This window comes from Terrapene carolina, unplaced genomic scaffold (assembly GCF_002925995.2).
Source record: "Terrapene carolina triunguis isolate 2854851 unplaced genomic scaffold, T_m_triunguis-2.0 Scaffold85, whole genome shotgun sequence".
NCBI classification, from domain to species: Eukaryota; Metazoa; Chordata; order Testudines; family Emydidae; genus Terrapene; species Terrapene triunguis.
In genome coordinates, this window is record NW_020664436.1 from 45,978,162 (window position 1) to 46,005,569 (window position 27,408).

General features: G+C 41.8%; 1 protein-coding gene across 1 annotated transcript in view; it reads left to right on the forward strand.

Annotated features, from left to right (window-relative positions):
* The window catches only part of HIVEP2 (human immunodeficiency virus type I enhancer binding protein 2), a 149,771-nt gene that overhangs the window by 84,414 nt on the left and 37,949 nt on the right, over window positions 1-27,408 (forward strand). Inside the window, exon 2 of the mRNA XM_024220082.1 lies at window positions 7,292-7,389. The gene's annotated coding sequence lies outside the window, so the exon portion shown is untranslated. The remainder of the gene's footprint in view (window positions 1-7,291; window positions 7,390-27,408) is intronic.

Below are 27,408 nucleotides of genomic sequence, written 5' to 3' on the forward strand. Positions count from 1 at the left end.
CCCTGCTTCAATGACTTTTTAAATTATTTCTCCACAGTGGAACAGCTTCATGAGAGACTGAAGAAATCGCACATCAGACTATCCCATAGCACAATGGTTAGGGTACTTATCTGAGAGGTGGTAGATCCATGTTCAAATCCCTTTCTCAACAGAAATGATAAATTTAGATAATGAAATAAGGAAGTCTAAAATAATTTGGGATGAACTGAGTAATTTATTAACACCTGAATTTATTTAAAAACCAAAAACATAAAAGCTGGCCTTATTTAAAGTCCCCCCCCCCTTTTTTTTGGCCAATCTAATTTTTTTCTTTAATAGCCCTTCCAACTAATTTTCTGTTCTGAGAGTCAATACGTGAAAAATTGCTAACAAAATGGTTTGGTTAAGCAAAAGTTGGAGTCAGTTGCTGAGCCAAAGTGTGATTCAGGAGCTGAAAATATCTATGCACTTCACGCGTACAAATCAAACACGGTTCTTTGGCAACTCCCACTGGGCTAGAAGCGGAGTTTGAAGTCATCCCTTCTCCAGCATGCCATGTATGGATGGGGACCCACGCTCCTAACAAATTGCCGATCAAACTGAACACATAACAAGAGAACAGTGACATCAGTGCAGAGTGATTATGGCTCAGTAGGAAGGTCCTCAGTCTCTGCTGCCTTGCCCTTTGCATGTGCATTCACACCTGTGCAGTGTGAATATAATCAGGATGGGAGAGTTTTACTTTCACCTTCTGTAGACATAAATGGCAAGTAAATTGGGAAGAGGCTGTGTGCATCTCCCTGCAATGGAAATGCGCTAAGCTGACATTTAACCATTTTGCTAGAAATTCTATAACAAAGTTTGTGTTTACATTTTTATAATCCCCCTACGGAGTCAGTGCCCTGGTAGAATGAATGTGCTGCTCTTTGCTTCAATCTGTCAGGCTGAAGACTTGAAAAGACAACATGTACAGGTTCATGTTGTGTAGGCGGTCTTTGCAACCAGAAACTTAGGTTCAGATTCTGATCTTAGTTACGCTGGTGTAAAGCCATAGTAACTTTGTTGATATCTGCTTTGAAATTACACTAGTCTAACTAAGGTCTTAATTTTATTATATGGTGAAAAATATCTTAAATATTTGTGGGAAGAGCCTAAGTCCTTGGAATTCAGATTTTCCGTGTTGACAGATTTTGTTTTTTCCTGGGCATCACACTTCCCTGCTGCTGTTCTGCACCTCTGGTTGGTTGCCACCATCTCAGGACAAGTTGACTTTTATTTGTAATGGAGACTGGGCTACTGCCATTGCTCTGCTGTGGGCTCAAACTCACAGGGAGCACCTGCAGGGCTGCCCTTTCTTGTGAGATACATTTTGACAACTCAAGTGATTGTCATGGGCTTACAAGACACCTGCTGTCTTGCAGCCTGCTTGGTTGGCAGCCACGAGTACCTTTGCCTTAGTTTCTTCACAGCGCAGGTGACCTTCCCCTCTCTCCTCCCTGCCCCCACAAGCTTATATGTCATCAGCTAAGAGGTATTGCTGGATAATTACCCTATCTAGAGGAGGACACACAAACAAAGGCACTTCACCGTAGAGGCTCCTCAGGGTACCCTGGATAGGCTTTACTTGCTCTGTTTTGAATCATTTACCATACTGGTTTTCAAACTGTGGAGTGTGCCCCCTGGACAAGGTTATCAGGGGAGCACAAGGTGGGGCATTAGGCTGCAGCTGGATGGGTGGCTAGGGCAGGGCAGTGCACAGGGAGCCCCGGCAGTTATGGGGGACTGGGGAGTGCAGCCTTGATCAGTCCCTTCCTACCCCCACAGCAGCCTGCTGCTCTCCCTGTTCTCCCATCCCTGACTGCTGGGACTCCCTGCGCATTCTCCCCACTGCTGCCCTGCCTGGGCTTGCACAGTGAGGAGACCCTGGTCTGCTCTACACTGCCATGGGCTCCTCCGTGGATGGAGCCAGCTGGGGCCTGCCGCCACCCCGCGGGTGACCTGCCTGCTCCCATTCGTGAGCCATTTTCTGTCCCAGATGAGTGGGTGTTGCGGGGGAGGGGGAGGCACAGCAAAAAAAAAAAAAAAGTCTGTCTGATTTACAGCATCAGCTTTATGTGGGGCCCTAAAATGGGCTCTGCTGATACCTTTACATGTTCTCGTGCCTGCCCACTTTCAGATGATCGCCAGATGTGTATAGACACAATGTCAGCCATTACTTTGTCTCTAAGCCTCCAGCCTGGAGAGTGAGGCCATGAATCCCGGCTGTCAACATCTAAACTTCTATTTGTGCTGAGGTTACAGGGCTATAGTTAGGGGGATGTGCTCTTACAGTACTAATTTAGACCTTCGCTAGAATAAAAAATCTAGCCTCTATGGTAGCGTGAAAGTAGTGTTCTTGTCAGCCAGAAAAGGGCACAGTGGGCAACTGCTGACAGAAAGAGAGTGTACAGGCAATTTGCATTTGACATTTTACAAAGGACTCAGTCACAAAGGTTCCAGTGCACATTTTACTGTAATCAAATGAATTAGCTTTTTACCCCTGAATGTAAACATTGGGGGCAATAGAATGTAAGTGGACACTCTCAAGTAAAATTTGGCCCCAAGATTATGTTTTTACAGAACCTAAGGACTAATAGAAATGTTTCCATTAATATTTTTACAACTCCAGTAGGCTTTTAAAAAAGATCTAAATATTTCCCGATGTTGTTTGCAACACAGATATTACAGCATTGTGCCAGTGTTGCCTTTCTTTCTTTTTTTTTTTCTTGACTCAACCATGTATAGTATGATGATAGGCCGGTATCAGTGGATGAGTATCACGTGTAATGTAAAACACAGATATGTTCTGCCATTGGTCATGTGAAGTTAAGTGAAAGTGTGACATAGCTTTTACCTTCCTCTGCTGTCAAGAACTTTGTGCTTCCAGTCTCAGTTACTGCCGCTATCAAATTGTGTAATTAATTAATTGCACCTTGTTTTGAGGGTGATAACTGCAAAATTACTGAGGTTGTGTTTGGTGTCTGAAGCTTAATGCACCATAATCACAATCATATAATCACAGTTGGACAAATTGTACATCCTCTCTTCTCTCATCTGAGCTTGCAAGGCACAGAATGCTTTGCAAGTGCGATGTTTATTCTCTATGGGAGAGAGATGACAGCAGAATATTTGTGCAGAATGGGTCCACACCCCTTACACACTGATATGGGCCCTGAGCTGTCTCACACAGCAGGGGAATGAGGATGGGCCATTCACAGTGAAAACAAAATGTTCAGAGTTTGGTTTTCAAAAACTGCATTTCCCCCCCCCCCCCCCCCCCGGTTTTTGGGTTTTAGCGCCCCCCCCCCCCAAAAAACCAGAAAATTTTGAAAAAATTAAATATTTTCTGTTAATTTTGTGTTTTAAATGCACTTTTTCATTAAAAATATCAACCAGATCAAAGGAATGTCAGTCGTGTGATTCTGATTATGCAAATGAAACTGTTTCCCCTTTCTGAGACGGATTTGAACCCCTGGACTAGAAACAGGAGACATATGCAATTACTAGTGCCCTGAGCTATCCAGCCATGTACCAAACAATTTGATGACAGGATATATTTTGGGCCTAAACTAAGATAGTGTCTAAATTTGTCCAAACACTCAGCGTATGTTTGGAAATCCTTATTGAATCTCTTTCAAACGCCACTTACCGTACAAATACAGCAAAGGAAATTAGTTAAAACTTAGTTAACCCCTCACTCTGTTACAAACCCGGTCAGTTCAAGACTTTAGGCAAGTTTTGAAACAGTGTGAAGGTCTATTTTACACTAGAAATTGGATCCAAGTTTACAACCAAATTTGTGGAGAAACAAATTGTAAATTTCCTTAACAGCATTGCAGTCGTAATGTAGACAGGGCTTTGATTTCCTTTTGCACTTTTGAGGTACTTGCATACACTTACTGGACTTTTCCAAAATCTTCAAGTAATAAATGGCAGAATATTTGTTGTTTTCAGTAAACTTTAGGGTCACGTTAAAATATTTTGCAAGGTGGAAGATACAAAAGACTGTCAAACTACAAGTCAAGTGCAGTGAGAGAGTTTAAGAGGTAATACCAAAGTCCCAGCTCCTATTTATTCACCGAAGGAATTAATCTTTAAGGTCAGCTGTGACTATGATGCCAGAATCTCCTGATACATTTTTATGTTGCCACCGAGGTGCAGCTTTATCAATTATAAAATAGTTTGTGGAACTCCCAAAGGGTGGTGTGGGAAGTAACCTGACAGAAAAAGTCTTTCAGAAGCAGACAGTAACAGTTATTACCAGTGGACTTCTGCCTGTGTGTAAAAACTAATCCCTAAATTTATGAGATACAAAGTTCAAACTGAAAAAAGATTACGAGCAATGAGCCATGCTTTGCTTCTCCCACTGTATTTAACTTCTGAGGAGTTAAAAGGTGTCTTTAATCTTAGTGTATGTGTTCGCAAACAACTGCAGTAGATTAGAAAATGTAGAGCAGGTATGATCACATATTAGCAAATTATCAGATTATTATTGTATTGCTGTGCATGTCCAGTGCGCAGTTCTTAAAGGATGGGTACACCCATGCTTATTTAATCATGCTATGAAAAAAAAAAACAGTGATTGTGCACATTTTTTAATCTTTTAGTCGTTCAAGTGATCCAAACAAATTAAAAGTTTTGTTTTTTAGTATGGCAACAATGCTGCTTGGTGCCTTAATTGGACAGTATAATTCTGTTGGACACATGCATTGTTTGGGATTGTTACCGACATTATGGCTTGGCTATTTCCTCATAGCACGTACTATACTTTAACTGTAGTGTTCTTTTAAGATGTGATTAAGGAAATTCAGAAGGACTACATGGACCAAATCTTGCCATCTTTCTTCAGTCAAAACTTCCATTCATTGGGATTTTTGTCTAAGTAAGAAGTGCGGGAATAAACTTTCTAAGGTATGGATTAAGGACCTGATCCATCTCTAACCAAAGTCAATGGGAGTCTTTGGCATTTAGATCAGACCCTAAATTCTCCTCTGAGTTATGTCAGTGTAATTTCATTGAGTCCATGAAGTTACACTGGTGTACGTGAAAGAAGAGTTTGGCTCCCATATTTTGAAAGGCAAATTTGAAATCAGTAATACAGAATATAGAGTTCCTCAGTGATTCCAGCTTTAATACTCCCTTTGCAGCTATTGAGAGGGGACAGCAGTGTGGTGTTTGGTTTTGTTTTGCATCGTAAATAACATCTTTCACACACTAGGCTTTATTCTTATTTACACTAAGTCTCCTTTACTATTGCCAGAGCGATATACAGGGGACTTAGTGTAAATGAGAATTAAGCCCACTGTTTTTATTATGTGGATTAAATAAGCATATTTACGACACACTGGGGAACTTTAATTAAAAGCAACTCTCTGCAAGTTCTACAAGCGTCAGTGAAGACAGTGAGCCCTGTTTCCACAGAATGAAATGGCCATGTTTCTAAGGGCGAAGCTGGAATTTATCCTTATCTTACTATGGGAAACACATGCTGTATATAGGGGCACCCAGGTTTTATTGCAGGATGGGGTAATCTGGAGCCATGTCATTTATTTTTTTTACTTGCTAGAACTTTTTCTGCTGTACACTGTAAAAATATGTCGGGTAAAATCTTGGCCCCATTGCCATTGACTTCAATGTTGCCAGGATTTCACCCATAAAGATTAAAACCTCATTGGGCCCTGACAGTTCAAAAGTTCAAAAGTAGCTCCTTGACTCTATATCCAAATTAATTTCCTAGAAAGTTATTTCGATGCTATAAAGTGTAAGGGTCTGGAGCCAGAACATATGGTTTTTTATATGCTCAAATGCCTGCATAGACCACTGTTTACATTACTGGTTAGTAACACATTATCATTTGCCTGTTTGTTTTTGTTGCTGATAGCAAACATTACAGAAAAAAAACATAAGCATATGTCTTTTATTACCAACTGGTTCCAGGCCTATTTCATCCTTTGGATTTTGGCACTGTGCTTCTATTAAACCACATCTGCATTCTCATAACAGTGGAAATCCTGTCCTTAGCCCATCCCATCATGTCTAGGTATTACACTGCATATGATGCAGCATGGAAAATCATGTCATTGAACCCTTTAAGCCTTTTGAAGTCAATGGGAGTTTTGCCATCGACTTCTATGGGAGCAGGAGCAGGTCCTAAGACAGGAATGGCCAGAGTGTATCTTGTGGAGTAAATGTGTCCCAAACATGAAACAGCCTCTGGCCACCCCTCAGCAGGCAGCACCACTGTATTAAAAACCCAGGCAGTTGTAACCCACTCCATTGTGTATGCAAATTAGATGTGATTCTCAGGCTTCTGGCAAGTTGCCAGTGTACCCTAAATAACCTCACTGTATGCACTGGCACTCCCAGTAAATAGGAAGCATTTAACTCTGCAACTGGAATTTAGTTAACTACTGGGTTGAAGCGCTGTGCTCAGGAATAGACTCAGGTTCACTCTCTCACCGCTGCACAAGCATGAATAAATTCTAGAAAGCAGTAAAAACTTCTTTTTGTCAATAACATCAGCAGATCTGCGTCTGAATACACACAGTGAGCAGATCTGTTGAGTAAGAAGGTGTATTTTTTAAAGTCAGTGAGTTGAAGTATGAAATGGAAATTCACAACATACACTGGTGCTTTCTCCTCTGAAGATAGCTAATACAAAGCAAAAATGTGAATTTAAAAAATGAAGCTGTTTTTAAAGCTCAGGATTGCAAGGCAAAGCAGCAGAAATGAGAGAACTTGGAGTTTCAACAACAACCAAATAGGGTTTTAAAAACTATTTTAAAATATGCTTTTGTTGTTGTTCTGGTTTTGGGCACCACATTTTCCGAACTAGGTACACCTACTGAAGTTGGCAGTTTTAAGTATAGATGCACTTGTGATGCACTTGCATACTTTCTGAATGTGCATGCACTGCCTGCTTGTGTAGATTTTGCAGGTTAAATTCGGGTGCCTGTGTTTGAAAACGCATCCATCTATGTACCTGTTGGCCCCATGTATCAAGTGTCGTCAGCACTGAAGAAATTTCCCATGTTTATTGTAACCCAGTGCACATTGGAAACCCCAGCAGAGATACAAATTGTTTGTACTATATTACGCACAGAGAAAACCCTTTACATGTTGTAAAAAATGGCAGTGATTGACTCATTGTGGTGGTTGTATTTATTTATACAGCCAACATCACAATGCCATTATGTTATCAAATAAAACAGCAGGCTGGCTTTTCCGTAGTTTTTAAAACCTTTTTTTTTTTTCTAATTTGTTTTCTTAATAGTTGGAGACGATCATAAAGAGCCATATTTACTGGAGTAGTGAACCAAATTGCCTTGATTGGAATCATTATTCACTTGCACCTTTGACATCATCAACCAGGTAAGAGAAAAATAACAGCGGACACACTTAGATTTAACTGTGGCAATGGGCCTGACTGTACAGGTTGGGTGAACATTTCTTTTCAGTCTTATAAGGTTTATGTGGAATTCACTCACAACCCTAGCAAATTACACTGTGTTCTGTCTAAATATTTCACGTACTTTTGTTATAAGTAACACCAACTATTGCTAGAACTGAAAGAGGTTAAAGAAAAAGTACTTACTCTGTTTTCTGAGTTAGTTGACTTAGTGCATTTGGCAGCACTTTCACAGTTTTCCCGGCATAATCAATCAGTTACTTTCCCCTCGGTATGTGGTTCTTTCACACAGTGTCAAGGGAGAACATTTTTTTAAACAAATAGGACAATGTGATCATAAAACCACAAAAATTGGCAGGGAGACTCAGGACCTGAAAATACCTAGAACTCATTTTTGAAATTAACCAGATTATAAACTGATGATATCCCTTTAATTCATTGAGCAATTACAGTGCACTGTTTATGACATTGTCTGTGGTAAAGGAACTTTTATTGCTCAGTGTCCTGTACATAGTGATCCCCTGCAGTTCTGGAGTTACCCATCACATCAGGCAGGGTAGTCAATAGTTCAGAAGATTATGTATTAATTCTGTCTAAAAATTCATGTCCATTACAAAATGCATTTAAAATTATTTTCATTACTATCATAGGCCTGTGACTGTAAGAAAATCTTTTTTTTTATGTTCCTATCAGTATAGCCATCCCCAAGCATTCAAGTCTGAGTCAGTCCCCCCCAAAATCATGACATTAGCTTTAAAATAATGAGATTTGACAACAATAACTGTTGGGTTCTTTTTATTTGCCCTTTCAGGTTTTGAGCTTGTAGGGTTCAGATGAGTCAAATTTTCAGGATTCTTCTCTGAAATTATGAGGGCCAGAAACATACTTGAAAAATAATGAAAGCTGGGATTGTCATGTAATAACATGACTACAGGAGATGGGACTTTAAGAAAAATATCAAATATTGTGACGTAGAATCGCCAGAGTTGTCAATATTGTATCAAGAGTCCTGGACCTATGAGAAAATTATGTTTTATTCTGTGCATCAGTGGGAGGGTTTAAATGAGGATGAGCTATGTGAACCTTCACTCATTCCTTGAACTGTTCCCAAAACTTCCTTGAGGTTTGGGCCCCAATCACGCTAGATCATAGAGAAGACTCTCTGCATGTGGATCTCTCCATTTCCACACTGATGATGAGCTCAGCTGTCTGTTTTGCACTGCTCCCTTCCTCCTTCCCTCCTCCTAGAACCAGTAGAAGCCTTTTTGCACAGCCTGGGGTCAGTGCTGGAGGAGAGGGGTGTAGATTGAGCAGGCTGGATGTGGGCAAGGGACGACACATTATCTCATCCAGAGGGCCTGTGGAATTACTTCAGAAAAAAAGAACCCAAGCTGTGTTTACCTATTCTGTTGTCCCCACCCAGTGTCCCAAAAGATTGGAGAGCAGTAGCAGTTGGGAAAGCGCTGACAATAAAAATGAAAGCAAAATAAATGGAACTCCTTTCTGAAGGACAGAGTCCTGGCTGTGTTCTGACTCACTATCATAGCACAGAGAAAGGGCACCAACAGGGCAGAATGTGAATGGCAAATAGAGCTAATGGTGATTTGGGGTGAGGGTTGTACATTAGCATGCAGGAGGGCCGTGGCCGGTCCTTGAAATGGGGTTGTAACATAAATCTTTCCAGAGACTTTATGGCACTTCTGTGAATTGGGGCCCTTATTGCTGTAGCTCTCTCGTGTGCTGAAAACTCTCTCTGATAATGAGTTGGCTGATAATGGCATACTTTGCTTTTTTTGTTGGGAGCGACTGAATTTTAGAATAGATGCTCTCAGTTAAGGTATTTAAGGCCATGCGATTGGTACTGTAATAATATGTGTTGTTACCCTGTGTGCTAATGATAGTAAAGTAAACACTTAATAACTGTAGGGTAGTAAATATGGTATGTGAGCTATAAAAAGATTTCTATTAACAAACTGAACCCTTCCTTGCCTGTTATAAGGGCTATATCTTGCAGTCTTACTGTAGTGCTGGCTCAGGGGGGCTAGGAAAGCATATCTTCCCTCAGGACAGGTACATGCAATGCTACCAAGCCTGCAGCCTCAGATACCCCCTGGAAGGTGATGGCCGTCCCATCCGGGGGAAACTGAAATGTTGGTGCGATATTAAGTGCTCAGGCTCTGGTGCTGTGTGGTGTGGAGGATCTAGGTGCTCTTTGCTGTCTGAGCATTGTTACGAGGATGCTGGGCCTGATTCTCTGCTGCCTGACACCTGTTGTCATTTACACCTATCCAAAGCCAATGCAAAGCAGGGTGAATAAAAATCAATGATTTTTTTTTAAAAATCAAAAAAATTGGATTTTTTAATTTAAATTTTTTTGGTAAAATGCTTTTTGAGGAAAAAACCTATCTAAAGATAGTTTTAATTAAGATACATTATAGCTCAAAGATATCTCATCATGGAATAGGGATTAGAAATTCTAATTCTATAGTATAAGATAATATATCCATGTAATGTTTAAGAAAAGTTTTGTAAATAAGTTCCAATAGTTCATGGATTAGGGACCCAATCTTATGGGGTTCCACAGGCTTCTGTATAGATTATTTAGGTTAATCTTTCTATCTACTCAAAGGGGCTCAGTGCTCAGTCTAGAAGATACCATCAGAGATGCTTAGTTTTGCAGTTCTCAAACTGTGGATTTGTGTCTCAGAGGTAACATGCTTGTTAACAGCAAAAATGTTTTTAAATAAATAAATAATATATATAGGTGAGAAATAACAGACCTCAACTCTATTGTCCCTCTGCAAATTTGTGTACACAGAGTCAGTCCCTTACCTCTCTCTAAAAGTGTGAAGTTTCAAAAAGTTCAATGAACAGAAGATTGTTGGGGGAGGAATAGATCTGGACAAGGAGAAGAAATCTGTAGATAAATGTGAGAAGCGAGGGACATATGCTTTTTTGTTAAAATATTATATGTTTGCTGTTGAAGAAAAAATCCAGAATACTTAACGTTGTTGTTTTAGTTAAATAAAACAATTTAAATGTCTGCCTGGTGATGTTCTCCTCCTAATACAGCCTGGCAAGAAAATCCTCCAAATATTAATGATTAACCTGTTGAATTGGAGATAGTTCACTTCCCAATGACTTCATAAATATCTGCTTCAATTAGCTTTGGTAAATGAAATAACCAAACAATCATTCATTTTCTGATATAGCTGTAAAACTAATCTAAAAAGTTTTCAAAATAAATCATTGTTAAAAAATGTATAGTGTGTACCTTCTAAAAATGAAACCTACATCTATCTCTGAGTTGTGAAGAATATATATTAAGATTATAACAACCAACAAGAATGCACTTGTATGTAGAAACCCATGATTAAATCGAATCTTCCTGACTAGTGATTTAAATCAAATCCACCCTGATGCAAAGTGGGTGTCAAATGCTGCCATTCTGATCCCAAAGCATTTTACACATACTTTGCCCAGATATAGCTCACTGTGCTCAAAGGGCAAGGTGATAGCGAATCAGACCCTGGAAGCCCCTGGGGGATCAAGGTGTCTCCCCTTTGGGTCCTGGTCCTGGGTGAGACTGCCCATTGCCAGTTGTTCTGGTGGGTCTGGTGGTTACAGCCGACAGCAGGTCTGGGCTTCGTTCTCCCCATATTGGCATTAGCCCAAGTTGAGTGAATTGGAGCTTGGGGCATAGAAGTGGTAGCAGCCGATGTTTTCCAGTCCTATTATTACTGTAAGATGGGGACATGCAGATTTCCTCCTCTTCCCCCAGAAAACCACTGAATGAGTTCATGGAGCAATGGATCTACTTGCTGGCCTCCTGAATATCTAGGATAGGGGAATGGCACTCTGAAACATGAGGAGGAGTCTGGGGTAAGTCATTGAGACTTGAGGTAAATGGGAGAGCTGTCTGCAGACTGAGCATTCCCATGGAATGAAATGACTAACCCTTTCCTCGTGTGGCTGAACTGTTCTTTGGCACCACAGTTGACACAACTTGTCAGTCTCAACAGGGAGGCCAAGTACTGAATGGTCATGGAGACTGAATTACCTTCTCATACTCCAGATTGGCTCTGAGGCATATTGGGCAGCATGGGGAAGCTTGTTCTGTCACATCCTGTGCTACGTCTGTTCTGTGAATAAATAGAGGACACCGTTCTCTAGGGCTGTCAATACAGCAGTCTGCACAGGAACTAAGTTAGCTGAAAGATCTGAAAGAAAATGTATGTACCTTTCATATGTTTAATGTATGTGAAGCTGTTTCCTTATGATTGTAAGAAGCAATATCAGTGTTGTAATTGCAACAAGATACATGACTGTGTATTTGTACTGTAATTTTTCTTCATGGACTTACTATATTTCAGCCAATGACAAAAATATCCAGACTTATTTAATGAAACCTAATGAGTTAGCTTCGTCTCTATCAATGTAAAATGTATGTATTTGCTACTTTCATTGTATGGCGGTGGATAGCTGAGTGATAGATGGCAGTGCATTAACATTCTGTGTATTGGATGCATGTAGCCCCTGAAATCCTTTGGCACTGTGACCTACTGCTTTCAAATTAGAGACCGATAAGGATATTCCGAAGGAGAAATTCAGTACTGTATTATGAAATTGAGTGCTTTAGAAAACTGGATTTTTGGGGCAGTATTTCATATACTTAGAGTTAGAAAACAGAGTACTGCAAATACTGCCATATAAGCAAATGTGGTAAATTTTGTTGGTGTGGGGTTTGTTTGTTTTTTGTAGCCTCCATTGTACTAATTAACTAGTTAGTTTTCCTAGCTTAGAAATTCTGGGCCACATTCTGATAACTTTGCACGTGCTGAAGTCAGTGAAAATACTCATAGAGCTACTCAGCAATGAGTAAGGGCACCAGTGTCTGGCTCTTTGTGAATAGAGCTGTCTCTGAATCATATTCTCTAGTGCACACTTCTATAAAAAGGGATTAAGTGAAACTAACAGGAACGAACAAACAAACAAAAGTACATTTTGTGGTAGCCAATGTGAGCTATTCTTCATTTATACTATCTAGATAAATTGCTCTCGCTCTCTCTAGTGGTAGCTAATGTTCTCTTACCTCCAGTTATCATTTCTGCAAAAACCAAGTGTTTTTTATTTTATTCCTGACAGGATTAACAAGGTTACTAAACATTAGACACACCTGATAGGATTAACTTTACAGAACCCTTACTACACATACGTACCTATTCATATATATATATATATATACACACACACACAGTATTGTATATGCTAGAAAACTATAAATCTCCTGTGAAAATATCCGAAGGTTACAGGTTCAGAGGTCCATAGCCTCAAGGCGTATGTGAGATACACTATAACAGTTTAAAATCCTCCAGTGACATTTACATAGGAATGCTGTAACATACAATAATGTGGCAAATATGATCAAGTGTTTCAACAGGATTAATACTTTCAACAAAGAGTTTGCAGCCAATAATGTTGCGTAACTTTCCTGATGGGTTCTAATAATCCTTTGAACCATGCTCTGTCTCATGGAGGGCTTGTCAGAAAGTTTGCAAACTTACCTTTTAAAAATGGATCAAAACCAGTACACTAGGGAAATCCATGTGATGGTGCTTCTTCCCCTGACCCATTGATACGTTGCCAACTAGTTCAGAAATTGCAAATGTTTGAACCGGCCAGGAATCTCAAATCCAAGTTAGCAGCTATCTCCAGATGGCTGCACTCAGTTTTGTACTGACGCTTTATAGATTCTCAGTGGTTGCATACTTGGAGTTATGAGGAGTATTGTTCCACTTGTTTTTGCCAGAAATGTACAATGCATTGGTTGATAGGTTGGGACACATGGTATAGCTCAAATAAAGAGGAGGTGGCAAAGGGGATAAAAATGGGAGGGGAAAGAGAGAAAGAAAAAGCAGCATGTTTTTCAGTAGATTTTGTGTGTGTGTGTATGTGTGTGTGTGTGTGTGTGTGTGTGTGTGCAGGTGCACGCATGTGCAGTGAATTTCAGCTGTTCGACTGGCAAATGTAATTTGATTTTAAGTCATGAACTTCATTGAGTTGTATCCAAGAAAGACACAGCTGAGCAATCTGCAGGAAGCAATCTTTTCCTAGAAACATGCAGCTCCAAACTGTACAAATTCTTCTGCCATTCATAAAATGTGTGTGCACTGCTAAACACAGACAGTCATTTACTGTTGAAGAGAGACTTGTGCATTTGCATCTTAAACAAAAGAACAACAAAAATGGATTTAGACTTTTAAAAGAAGAAAAAATGTATAAGGTAAAGTTATCTAATGAAGCACCGGTGATAAGGACAGTTCATCATTTCTGGTGCAGCTGTTTCCTGACATTTCTGCAAAATGTTGTGGAAAAATTAATGAAGGTTAGTTCAGTAATGGTTTCAAGCTTGGCTAGTGGAAAATATGACCGTGTTTCTTTCCATTGTCAATTAAGAACAAGTTAGGCTATTTTTTCTATAGGGGAAGTGGTATGCAGTTTGTACTACACAGGAAATAGTAAACGACATCAGAGCAGCTGTGTGATAGCAACAGGTATGTGAAGAGTATGGGGAAGAGTCCCTCTCCTCTCACTTACCTTGGTTTTATTGAAGTGGAGTTATCCCTGCTTTACACTGGAGAGGAGAACCCAGTCTTGTAACCTGAGGCTGCTGCTACTCTTAAGCATGGCCAGTACTCCTCAGGATGTTCGACTCCAAAAATGTGTTTTCTTCATTTAAGTTTAGGAAAACAAAATGTGTATGTGTCAGTAGGATTTGCATTCTGCTGTGTGCCTATAATTGTATGTTGTCAATGTGTTATTCGAAGGAATACTCCTCTCTGAAGACAGTTGTAAGAGAAGTCCGGTGTAATGGGGACGGGAAGACTGTATGACACACATGAAACGATCAGTTGCACAACTGCTAGGGGTCATATGACACACACAGTGTGGTTTGAACGACTCCAACTAGCTCCTTTTAAGTAGGAAGCACAGGTTTCTTTAGCTGATCTCAGAATTTCATGCTGCACCTAGTAACTTCTCAACATCTGCAATTTTTATAACAATACCAATATGTCTTTCAGTACATATGATATAAGCCCCTCTTCTCCAATGGTGCCACTCCTCCTGTACAAAACAACAATAAAGATGGTAGATCTGGCTGCAGTCAAGGAATTCTGTGGGTGGCATAGAGCAATTGTAACTGCTCATACACCAGCACTTCTGCTGACTACCAATTTAGGGGGTGTGGCAGCGGAACAGGGTGTAGCTGGGGCTCCCTTACTCTTGGCTGATCCCCCGTGGCTGTTGTGGCCACTTGGGGGCGCCCTGGGCAGCCATTGTAAATTCAAGCAGACCACAGGCTGCTCACATTTATGCCAGGGACCAGACGGGTGCCTAATGGCGCTAGGATTGCACTGGGGGGGGGCAGGGAACCGTGGCTTAAAATCCTCTTTGCACGCGCTCTTCAGATTTGCACTGGGCAGTTCTTGGATGTACCAGTAAATCAAGACCATCATCTTTGGACCATTTATGTACTTTAATTTATTTGCATTTAATATATCCAAACAGACTTGCAATATTTATTTTGTCAGGCAGGAGTTGCGTATATGACAGCATTGACCAAGCTAATCAAAATTGAATACTTTGGGTCAACTTCAGCTGTGGTGTAAGTGGACCCAATCCCCACGTGGAGTTGTGCTCACTTACCTCAGGGCTGAATTTGGTCTGCTCCCTTATGTTTGTTTACTTCAGAATATTAACCCTCCCCCAAAATGCACATTGCTCCCCATTAAAACCAAAAATTTAAATGTACTATTTTTATTCCCCGTCATCCATCCTAGTTGTATGGCTTACTGTATTCTCTCCCACCCATTTCCTGCGTTTTCCCAGTGGGCCGAATGTTGACGCCTACTGGCAGCATGTCATAGTGCTGCTCCTGCTGAAGACTTCCTGACAGAAGTTATTTGCCAGCGTTGACCACAGATTCAGCAGCCTGCTCTGCCTGAGCCGTGTAAGGTTCACCTTTATGTTTGTTTCTTTACCTTTTTCAGAAGTCAAAAGTTAGCTGGCAGATGAGCACCCAAAAGTTCTGCTAATCTGATTGTAATACAACTTCTTATTTTCTTTTTTTTTTAATTAGGAAAGCTTCAACAGCATTGAGACAGCTCTAGGCTTGGACTTCTAGACTCGAATCACACCTGGAAAAAGTTTTCTTGTGCTTAGTAATGAAGCTGCGTGTGATTTGCATTGGGATGGGTGAAATTATTTCACTAAATAATTTAATCGCAGAAAAATACAGTTTGGGATTGACCAAAACTGTTTGTGAATTTGGGGAATAGTTTTGGCCAAAAAAATAAAATAAAATAAAAGGCGGTGTGGGGGAAATTCCAAAAAAGTCAGAATGTTTCATTTTGACATTTTCTAAGAGAAATATTTTGACTTTTCATTTCTTTTGTTTCTAAATTTAGCTAGATTTAACTAAAAAAATACAAAATAGGGTAAAAAATATCCCCCAGAATTAATTGACACTTTTAGTTTGTCCCAAAACAAACTTTTTTTATTTTTCATTTCAGCAAGAAAAACCAAAAAATTGTTGTTACTCATGTGCTTAGAGTAAGCACATGGGTAATGATTGTAGGATCTGGGCCTAAATCTTGTAACATATCCAATGTGGGAATTCTGAATGTATGCGTTCTGACATGAACTGTTTTCAGACTATTCAAAGTCAGGGTCAGGCATAGAGCTGATAGGGAATTTTCTGTCAAAATGATTTGTTGATTGAAAATGCAGTTTTCACAAAATCAAAATTTTCTGTAGGCAAATTTCCAGTTTTGCTAACTTTTTCTGTTTTCTTTGTGAAAATCAAAATGAAATATTTCATTTTCGGTCAGTTTGATCCAAATCAAAACTTTTTGGTTTGTTGAACTGCACCAAAATGTTGTGTTTCAAGTCAGTTCAACATTCAACTACATCTTCTTAATGTGCTGCAGTGACTCGTGGAAGTGGTAGTTCAAGTGCTTCCATGCTTCTTTTTCTCTTTTATGGTCTGAACTCCTTGGCTGGATTACATCTCCCATGATGCACCATCGTCTCCCCTTTGACAAAAATGTTATTCTGTGCCGCTAACTTAACATTAATATACTGGCACAGACACCCAAAAGCCCACCTTTTAACTATATTGGCAGTAAGGCACCACATTAGATAATAATATATAAATGTGAGAATCTATGAGCCGGAATATCACTAAGGTCTAGTCATCTTCCTTCTCAATCTTCTCTCTTTATTCTTTTCATATGATTCCTACCATTTCTGTAATATTCCCTTACTATGCCGCTTTTTTGTTTCTGCCACCCCGAATTTAACCAGATAACGTGATCCTGACTAGGTCAGCACTTTACTTTTGAACACTAGCTGCTGGATCTCAATCTTGCTTTTGCTTCTGAGAGGAAGGGAGTAATGATGCCTAAACAGTCTAATTGGCTTTCAAAGCAAAAACATCTGCTGGAAATAGAACTTGTTGTTGACGGTGTCTGTTAGCCAAGAGACCATGCTTTGTCCTCATCAGAGGGTGCTGCTGAACTCTTATTTGTGTCAGAACTAGTTTCAGGAGGGATGATGGATCACTCAGCTGTCTGGAGAGTTGTAAGATAAAGACAAAAGACTGTAATGAAAGATGAAATCAGAGTGGCATTGAGATTTCAACTTGGTTATGGATTCTTGTATTCATTATCAAATCTCTTGTCCATCACTTTGAAAGCCAGTTGTTTAGTTCAGTTAAGACTCTGGTATTACGTGAGTGCAAAGAACAGTTCTGCCTTACTGGAAATAAATCAACACCCTGTAATATTTAGGGTGTGTGCAATTTCCAAGTACCTCTTTGGGGCCGCTGAAATATTTTGAATAAAATCTTACGATATTAGCAGATTATATACCAGAATAACAGTTTTGCTGTCAGGGTGTTATCTACAGGAACTTTATTTCCCTGGGGGGGGGGGGGCGGGGGTATGCATTTAGATGAAAATACACAGATCTGTTTGATTTTGTTTTAATTTGTCACTGTATGGCAATTCATGTTTTGGTTTTTTTTAGTAGTGTCTCTAAATGTGCATTGATAGTCACACAGGGCAGGAAGATTAGGACATTACATTGTCTTTTTCTGGTTGGTGTCAGAGGTACAGTGTACGTTAAAAACAAAAATGGAATTACATAGTGTTTGCCTCCAATTAAAGCAGAGTCCATTTTTTATTTTTATTTTTGTTTAAGGAGCAAAAACAACATTCCTCTGCTTTGATCTACATTGGTTTGTAGGTAAAAAAAAATATTTATTTATTTATTTTTGCTCAAAATTATGTTTCCTAAAAGCATGTAAAAGAAACTGATGGATGTTCAGTAAGTATGGACCTGGTCATCTAACCTTTTAAAAATACGATGCAGCAGTTGTACTTAGGATATGCCCATATAAGTTATCTACATCTAAGAGAATGTCAGATGCAGTTAGCCTGCTTACTTTTGTGACTTGGCAGCAGTAGCTGGAAATCTGATGGCTTCAGCCTTTCTAGGCATGAGGTAGACAGAATGAATGTAAAGTAGTGTGGGATGGGTATTCAAGGAAAGTGTACAAATTAATTCTCAATTTTAAAAAAATCATCTTAAGGGAGATTGAGTGCTGACATTGAACTATTAAATAAAAGTAGACCTGGTGTGAATTTTACCAAATGTAGGATAGAGTCATATACTTTGTCCTTGTTATAAGCTTCTTGGGGAAAATACTCCCACTCAGATAGAAATTCACTGTAAACAACTTTCTTGCTCTTATACTTGAAGTATTTTTGAAGATGCGGTAGCTCTTGGAAGGAGCAAAATGCACCGTGCAATAACATGACCTTATGTTGCGTTGACATTTTTAGATTTGGAATGTGACATGCTGGAAACTGGGAGCGGTGGGTGGAAGTGGAGCTAAGCTGGAGCCTGGATGGCTGTGTTTGTGTGGAGTACTGTACTGAAACTGAATAATGCTAACTATTTATCGAGCTAAAATCAAAATCAAGTTGCAGATTGACATGGAGTTATAGTGTACTGCCTTGTGAGCTTCTAAGAATTTTCAACAACCTGGGCCAAAACAAAGGAGGCCACACTGAAATCTGTCAAACCCCAAACCACAGCCGCCCAACTTGCGTCAGAAACTCCTGATGCTGCAGCAGGTCAGCTTCCCCCACACCTGTGAGTCAGGAAGAATCTATTAAAGGAAGCGTTTATTGGATTCAGTCAGTTGGGAGATAGACAACATGCAGATGTGGAGGACATTGTGGAAAACAAATTGGAGCCTTTGGCCACACAAATGACAGACTTGGAGGAACGAGTAAATATCACTGAAAAACAGAAGGACTCCGAGGAAAAAGTAATTTGTTTGCACGAGGTAGCTTAATATGATTTTAAACAGTTCACCCTTCTTCCCACTAAAAGTATCGCAGCTCTTGAGCTGGAAACAAGGGGAGATCCAAAATGGAGAAAAGAAATATTGGGATGGTGGGCGTTCCAGCCCTGCTGATTTTGCTACTCAGGCCCTCCTAGATCTGAAGACTGAGGAACACACTGTCTGCATTTTCCTTACAATCTTCTGTCCTTGGAGCATTCGTGTCAACTAGACTGGTGCCTGGCATTTCACCCAATCCAGCTCAGTGTGGATCTACATAACATGGTGTTTAAAATGCTAGTGACCAGTGCTGTCTTGCATACATTAGTGATACTATAGCATTTTCCTTAACATTTCCTGCAATTTCCCCTATTGCTTTTACCAGTGGAACTTCATTGGTGAGAGCAACAGTAGGAAATTTGCTAGTATAGAGAAACCCTAGGTGTAACATTATTACAAGTTTCCATTGGGACTTGACAGACCAACCTAGGATTTCAGTACTTCCATGATAAATAGATCAGATTATTGGGAGAAAAACAAAAATGATGAACACCACTTACAGTTATTTTATTGATTGCCTGCTGGGAAAGTAGGCTTTGGGGCTTAACTAATTAATGTTTAGAACATGCTTTGAAAACCTTGGATAAAAGGCCCACATGGGCTGGCCAGATCTGCAGAGAGCTTGACTGCTCTCAGTTCCCGTCAAAGTGAGTGGTATATGAAAGCACTCAAGGGGATGCTTTCCATCTTGCAGGACTGGACTGATTCAACTCCTATTTAAACCAGTGAAGGCTCTGGGATTGGGGAGGAGCTGGGGAAAAGCCTCAGCAGCTCCCTGAACTACACTACATAGTTTTATCAACAAAGGTCAGGTTTTGTCAATAAAACAGTGGAGGTTTACACACTACAAAGCTACTTTTGCCAACAAAACTCTCCTGCTGTGCTGCCAAAAGAAAACCACCCCAAAGAGAGGCATAGACCTTTTTGCGGCAAAGTGATATCGACAAACTGTCAGTGTAGACACCGCGCTTGGTTTTGTCACTGTAAATGGCCTCCAGGAGGTATCCCACAATGCCCATCCTGACCACTCTGGTCAGCAGTTCAAACTCCGCTGCCCCACATCCAGGTACACAGGCTTCCACCCCTCCCCCTTTAAAGGCCTGGGAATTTTGGAAATTCCACTTCCTGTTCGCTTGGCGTGGAGAGCTCACATCACACCTTCCCAGTTGCCCATGGCAGCTCCCCGCAGTAAATGCTTTCCTGCTTGCAGCACATCCGAGTTGCTGGATCTGCTGGCCTGTGGTGAGAGGAGGCTGTGCAGTCCCAGCTCCATTCCAACTGTCGGAACTTCGATACCTACGGTCAGATTTCTCGTGGCTTGTGTGATAAGGGCTACAAATGGAACACGCAGCAGTGCTATGCGATAGTAAAGGAGCTGAGGCAAGCATACCAGAAGGCAAGGGAGGCAAACAGATGCTCTGGTACTGCGCTGGAAACCTGCCGCTTTTATAAGGAGCTGGACACCATCCTTGGCAGTGACCCCACCGCCAAGAGCCTTGTGGATACTTTGGTGGAGCTGGAGGTGGCGGACAGTGGATCTAACCCCGAGGACAAAGTTGTGGACAAGGAGCTCAAGTTGGAGGACGATGAGGAGCACACACCTGTATCATTCGGTGGCACGACTAGTCAGGACCTCATTTCCACTCCGGAAGGGTGTAGCCAGTCCTAGCAATCTGTCTCTGGTGTGCGTGATGCAGGAGCGGAGAGTCCTGGTAAGTGATCTTTTGGAGTTGATGCTGCTTGGTTATATGAGGTAGAGCTTAGGTTCCCTCTAAGCTGTGCGGCCATGCAGCAGGCTATCAAGGGCCATGCAGGCAGGGAGAGGTGTCTCTCCCCTGGCCCCAGCCCCAGAGCTGCTGTGGCTGGGGAAAGACACTCTCCCCCAGCCCCGGGCTGCTGCAGCGAGAGAGGGCTGGGGGGAGTCCTCTCTCCCCGCTGCAGCCCCGGGGCAGCCTGCACTCCAAGCTCCTCATCCCCAGCCCAACCCAGAGCCCTCACCTCCTCATATCCCAATCCTCTGCCCCAGCCCTGAGCCCCCTCCCGCACCCCAAACCCCTCATCCCCAGCCACACCCCAGAGCCCACACCCCCATCCAGATCCCTCATCCCCCAGCACCCCAACTCTCTGCCCCAGATCTGAGCCCCCTCCTACACTCTGAACCCCTCAGCCCCACCCCCACCACACGTCGCCTCCATATTGGTGCGCATAACAAATTTCATTCCACACATGCATGTAAAAAATTTGAGGGAACATTTGATAGAGCTGTCCTTTGCTTTGTATATTCTAGAAGTGAGTGAAGGGATAGAAATAGCTGTGTTTGAGTGTGCTCTACATTCCCCTGAGCAGTTAAGCAATGCAGCAGAACAGCGTGTTAATGCACACCGGGATTTCACAGGAACCCTCCAGAGACATCTCTAGGAAACTTTCCTGCAGATACTCCCCGATCCTCTGCTGAAGGTTCCTTGGCAGAGCTGCTTTGTTCCATTCCCCCATTGTAGGAAACTCTCCTGCGCTACTCGGCAATCACTTATGCAGGTACAAAAGCGGCATACAGACGAGCAGCATAGGGACTGGGTCTGAACCCATACGCATGCAGGAGATGCACCTGTGTATCCTTGTTTATCCCGGAGTGATATGTCAGCTTCAATCACCCCGCACCTGTGGAAAATAGTGGCAGAATTTACAATATTGTCCCTAGTCACCTACATTGATCCCCTTAAAAAACCACCTAGACACTTTGTCTCAGCTTGAATGCCCAACCCTCCCACCCAGACCGAACTCTCCATGTTTAGGGTATTCGCCAAGATGTGTGCTTGCCAAAGGACAGTGAGAAAGTGATTGGTATGTTAAAAGAGGTGTATTTTACTATAATGATTCATTACTGTGCGTGAACTAGCAGTCATGCCTTCTGTGTATTGTTTCTTGTGCCCTTCAGAGGAACCTCTTACACGCTGGTGGAGCACCTCCGCCAGATAAGGAAGCAACCAAGGCAGAGCAAAGAGGACATGTTCTGAGAGGTGCTACAATTCTCAGAGGCCAAAAAAAGAGAACGCAGGGAGTGGAGAGAGACCCTGAAGGAAAAATTTTAAATAGAAAAGCAGGACATAAAGGAGAGTGAGGGAGCGCATTATAAAGGGCCAGGAGTGGATGATAAAAGTGATGGAGTAGCAAACAAAGATGTTGAAGTCCCTAATCATGTTCCAGGCAGAACACATGTGTGCTCCGCCACCCCACCCCCCGCAGCCGATACAGAACTGCTCTCCATGCCCTTTCCAAACTTCTCCCACACATTCCTTGCAACTTCCCGGAATGTCTCAGTACCCTGTTCACTCCACCCCCTTGGAAAGATTCCAAAATGATAGTTGGATTTACACACAAATATGAGAGCCTACACTGCCCTGCACTGTTATCTCCCTTCCCACCAAGCCTTTTGTGTATGCTGTTAATTGGTATTTAATAAAAACAAACTCTCTGAAAGATAACCAATCTTTATTTGTCTCCTACTCATGGTGGTTTGATCATTTGCTTGACTACAAATCCTGGTCATGAATCGTCACAATTTTCATGCAAGGCAGCAAGTTAGCAAAGCATGGCAGACTGCTGTATAGAAAGACACATCACTGGAGCTCATTATCAAAATGTTGCCTCAAAGCCTCCCTGGTTCGAATAGCCCTCCATTGTTCCCCTCTAATAGCCCTGTTATCTGTCTGCTCAAATTCAGGACCCAGGTGATCTGCCTCCGCGCTCCACCCCAGAGGAAACTTTTCACCCTTAGCCTCACAAATATTATGGAGCGTGCAGCAGGATGCTATGACCATGGGAATGTTTTCCTCATTTAGATACAACCTGCCATAAAGGCAGCATCAGCACATTTTTAATTTGCCAAAGGCACATTCCAGGGCCATTCTGCACCTGCTCAGCCTTTTGTTGAAGCGCTCCTTGCTGCTGTCCAGATTTCCTGTGTACGGCTTCATGAGCCATTGGAGTAAGGGGTACACTGGGTCTCCCAGGGTCACTATGAGCATTTCAACATCCCCCACTGGAATCTTTTAGTTGTGAAAGAAAGTCCCTGCTTGGAGCTTTCTGTACAGGCCAGTATTCCTGAAGATGCATGTGTCATGCACTTTCCTGGACCACCCCGCGTTGATGTCAGTGAGACACCCAGGGTGATCTGCAAGTACTTGTAATACCATAGAGAAGTACCCGTTCCTATTGATGTACTCCATCACAAGGTGGCCCGGGGCCAAAATTGGGATATGCGTGCCATCTATCGCCCTGCCGCAGTTATGGAATCCCATTGTCGCAGAGCCATCCACTATTTCCTGCACATTGCCAAGAGTCACAGTCCTTCATAGCAGGATGTGATTAATGGCCCTGCACACTTGCATTAACACAGCCCCAATGGTCGACTTCCCCACTCCAAACTGATTCGCAACTGAGCGGTAGCAGTCTGGAGTTGCGATCGCCATGTGCTTCTCCACTGAAAGGCAGCTCTCATTCTGGTGTCCCCGTGCCGCAGTGCTGGGGCGAGCTCTGCACAAAGTTCAGGGAAAGTGGCTTTGCGCATCCGAAAGTTCTGTAGCCACTGTTCATCATCTCAGACCTGCATAACGATGCGATCCCACCACTCTGTGTTTGTTTCGCAAACCCAAAGTGACAGTCCACCATGTTCAGCTGCTCCATGAATGCCAGAAGTAATCTGGTGTTGTTTCTTTCCACGGCACACAGCACATCAGGCAACCCTGATTCCTGTTCAGACTGGAAGCTCATGATATATAGCATGACCATCCACGATGTGTTCATAACAGTGACCACAACAGTAGAGAGCAGTGCGGGATCCATCCTTTCAGACAGAGATGGCAGGTGCACAGTAAACAGGGGCCATTGAAAAACGCCGTGAAATGCAGTCGGAAGCCCATGGAACGCTGGGATGGAAAGAACTGCATCATGGGAGGTTGAGCCCACATCCATGATGCACTGCGATCCACTCTGTCTTCCCACAACTCCTAGCTGTAAAAGGTGGCGAGTAGTACAGTGGGATAGCTACCCACAGTGCACTGCTCTCACAGCACCAAGTGTGGATGCACTCTGCCTACAGAAGGGGCTTAGTGTGAACAAGCACAAGCGATGTAATTTTACCAGTTCTTGATTGTGTGCTTAACTTGTGCCAATAAAACTCTGAAATGTAGACAAGGCCTAAAAGACTCCAGCAGAGGGAAAAGAGGGCATGCGGGGGCTCCTTACTGCCAGAGTTTTTCACTGACACATGTAGCGACACACCACAGTATGGACACAGACTGCTTTGCACTGCCGCATATGGCTACACATACCCTACATGCTGCTGCAAGGCATGTGCAGTGTAGACGTAGTCTTAGTGTGAAGAACTGTACTTTAAATAATTATTTGCAGAGCAGTTCTCAGTGCACTCCTGTTACTTTACTAAGCAGTTGTATATATTCAGAGTATAAGTCAGGTCCCATCTTAAAATTAGTTCTATAATGCACTCAAGATCAAGGAAAAAGATAAATTGTTCTCCTGAAATATGACTCGATCTGCTTTGAGAAAATTTATGAGGGGAAAAACAGACTGATATCTTCTTAGCTTTGAAGTTTTGCAGATCAGAAATAAGAGGCTGAATTTTGGGTCAAACATCTGTAATACTCTCATGCTCTAAAATAGTACCAGCTTGTGAAGATATGAACAGCAATTCGTCTAGCTTGTTCTAATGAACCGGGAGCACTTTGGAGGTGCTAGTAGAGCAATTATTTAGGATCTATGGTGCAGGAATGGCATGGGGGAGTGGCATCCAAGTGCTCGGGGTTATCAAAGATATCAGAAATAAATCAGAAATAAAATTTTCTTCTTAAATTTAGAGAGCAAGTGAAGTGTTCAGTTCAGATGATGAGCTGCAGTAGGGGAAAAGAATCAAACAAGGGTCTGTTGCTGGGTAGTAGCTGGGTCATTACTGAGGCAGCTGCTTAATTCAGTCTAGCAGAGGTGTAGGTGACCTTTCTCATGTATTAAGAAGACGCATCAGAAGAACTGTAATTTTGCAAGTCTAGCTTCAGTCTAGTAAGGGAGTAGAAGCAATCTCCTAGTGCAGTTTCAGCTGTGGAATTTATGTGGTGGCAGTATTATTATTATTTATAATATTGTAGCAGCTAAGAGCCCCAATCATAGGCCAGGACCCCATTGTGCTAGGCAGTGTACAAACATAGAACAAAAAGATCTAGTAAGTGTCCTGAAATATTTTAGCGTCACCTTTTCTTGTAGGAAAGAAAAAATCTGAGTGATTAGAGTGCTCTGGGCACATGTAAGCACTTTTGTTTTGCGTGTGTTTTGACTGCAGTGTTTGCAGTTCATTTTCGCAGTACTTTTTGTTTACCATAAGACAGAGTTACAGTGGCCTTTCCTACTGGTGCTGGTACAACTCAGAGTGAAAAGAGGAGGCTAATATTAAATGCATCTTGAAGCATAGAGTAAGATCAGCAGTGGAAACCTGAGTACTGTTAACGATGAAATCTGAGTTTTGTTAATATCTTGTAGTTATTATTTCGGTCAGGCAGATATCTCATATTTCTCATCTTTAACCTGAGGATCCCTGTTAAACTGATCTGTTTCACTATAGCTTCTCTCCCATCACATCCCCTCTCCCCTTGTAATAAAAATAATAATAGCCAGACCACCTTGTTGGCCTCTTTTTGGGGGGTCTGATCTTTCTCAGTATAACAGCAAGATCAGTATACATATTAATAAATTAAATAAGAGGGGGACTGGGGCTGAGGGTAGGATATGTGATCAACAGATGAAAAAGCAAAATGTTAGTTATACAAGACACTTAACTGGTCCTGCCCTTTCACCAAACAACAAGGATGTACGTCAGTGTATAGGACAAGCCGTGCCTGTGGCAATGTAGTTCTCACAGCCAAACAGGTCTTCTTTGTGGGAAAAAAAATTGCATTAGGAGCCAAGCTGCCTGCCTACAGTAACTGTCAATCAAACTTTAATCCTTACCTTTGTGGAGATGATGTGTAGACTGCGCCTACTCCATTTGCTTTGGAGATTCTGGACTAGATTCAGAGATGACATAAATGGGTGGTGTACATTATACATCAGTAAGTGGGAGGGAAGTATAAATTGGTGAAAATGACACCATTCAAGGATAGGAAGGTGAGATTGTAGCAAGAAAAGCAGCCAACAGGAGGTTGTAAGAAGGTTTAAGATAGAGCAACCCCTCACCATGTAATATTATAACTTCTTACTGCCTCTTGTTGGTTTCTGTTTCAACCTCAATCTTCTGTCTCCTAATGGTGCAAGTTACACCACTTACCCCCAGTTACCCACACCTAACATACATAACCATTTATGTGTTATGTGGCCTCTGAATTTGGCCTTTTATTGTATAGGAACATAAGAATTTCCAGACTACATCAGACCCATGTTCCATCTAGTCCGGTATCCTGTCTCTTACTGTGGCCAGTACCAGGTGCTTCAGAGAAAGGTGTGAGAGACCCTGCAGTGGGCAGTTAGGAAATAACCTGTCCCCAGAGAACGTTTCTTTCCAACACCCATTAAATAGAGACCTGTCTTTCACCCTGAAACAGAAATAGAAGTTATGTACTCTTGGCCATACACTATTTAACATTTTTATCAATGACCTGGAAGAAAACATAAATTCATCATTGATAAAGCTTGCAGATGACACTAAGAAGAGGGACTGGTAAATAATGAAGAGAACAGATCAATGATTCAGAGCAACCTGAATCAGTGAACTGGGTGCAAGATAACTAAATGTAAATGTATACATCTGGGAACAAAGACGGTAGTCCATACTTACAGGACGGGGGCCTCTGTCCTGGGAAGTAGTGACTCTGGAAAAGACTTGGGTTTCATAGTGGGTAATCATCTGAATATGAGCTCCCAGTGTGACACTGTGGCCAATGCGATCCTGGGATTTATAAACAGAGGAATATTGAATAGGAATAGATAAATTTTTTACCTCTGTATTTGGCACTGGTGCAACCACTGCTGGAATCCTGTGTTCAGTTCTGGTGCCCACAATTCAAGAAGGATGTTAACAAATTGGAGAGGGTTCAGAGAAGAACCACAAAAATGGTTAAAGGACTGGAAAACATGCCTTAGAGTGCATGTCTACACTGCAATTAAACACCCGCGGCTGGCCCGTGTTGGAGCACTCGGCTTGGGCAATTGGGCCATTCAATTGCGGTGTAGACGTTCAAGCTTGGGTTGGAGCCTGGACTCTGAGACCCTATGAGGGGGGAGGGTTTGCATTGCAATTAAACAACCCATAGCCCAAGTCCACTGACACAGGCCAGCCGTGGGTGTTTAATTGCAGTGTAGACATTCCCACAGTGATAGACTTAAGGAGTTCAATCTATTTTGCATAACAGAGAAAGGGTTTAACAATATCCAATGGCTAGAACTTGAAGCTAGGTAAATTCAGACTGGAAATAAGGCATCTTTTTAACCAGGAGGGTGATTAACCATT